At 44.5% G+C, this 796-nt stretch overlaps 1 non-coding gene across 1 annotated transcript; it reads right to left on the bottom strand.

Annotated features, from left to right (window-relative positions):
* Positions 1–370: 370 nt before the first annotated feature.
* On the bottom strand, positions 371–514 carry LOC117310479 (small nucleolar RNA SNORA35). Its single transcript, XR_004524624.1, has one exon. It is a non-coding gene; the product is annotated as a small nucleolar RNA SNORA35 (small nucleolar RNA).
* Between the last annotated feature and the right edge of the window lie 282 nt (positions 515–796).

Raw genomic sequence — 796 nt, forward strand, 5'->3', positions numbered from 1 at the left:
TTTTGTCACATCAAAAGGAGAAAACAACTTATCTCTCCTATCCTAACACTTAATGAGCAATTTGCCAGTGAATATAAATGAATTTATCTTGTAATATAATCACCATGACAATCTTAGATCATTCCAGTAGTGTCAAGCTTATTTTATGGACTAGGACACTGAGTCTAAGAGGGTTAATGTGAATTGCTAAGAGCTACACAGCTAGCAATTATGATGATAATAAGCAATAACGGTGATAACATTTATTGAGTACCTGCTATTAAGCTGATTCAAACATAGTCACTTTTATCTAGTAGTAGCAGATACTGAGCTGCTTGATTTGTTTCTCCACCTCCTCACTTTTCTTAGGCAGAGTCCCAGGACTCAGGGGATATGTACCCACCTGCATGCAGGAGTAGCCCACAGCATGACTCTCCCAGCTTTGTGGAGGGATTTGCTTTGGCACTGCTCGATGCAGTGCCAAAGGAGGTCAAGTTGGTCAAGGAGGAGCCCAGTGGGTCACTTGCCAGTGCTGTTGACAGTGGAGCTAGGGTTGGGATGCTGTGTTTTGTGCCGAAGAACCAGCTTGAAGGAGGGTGTGGATGGGAGACCTGAAACATCTCAGGATCCATTGCTTCATTCCCTCGGCATGGCTACCGCACACATGGGTCAGCTTCAGGTGAAGGAATTGTGAGTTTAGAATCAGGCAGGTCTGGGTTCAGAATCCAGGCTCTGACACTCACTAGCTATGGAACCTTGGAAACTCATTAAAGCCCTCTTGGCCTATGTTTCCTCATATGTGACTGTTGCGAGAGTT

Source organism: Tursiops truncatus, chromosome X (genome assembly GCF_011762595.2).
Source record: "Tursiops truncatus isolate mTurTru1 chromosome X, mTurTru1.mat.Y, whole genome shotgun sequence".
Taxonomy (NCBI): domain Eukaryota; kingdom Metazoa; phylum Chordata; class Mammalia; order Artiodactyla; family Delphinidae; genus Tursiops; species Tursiops truncatus.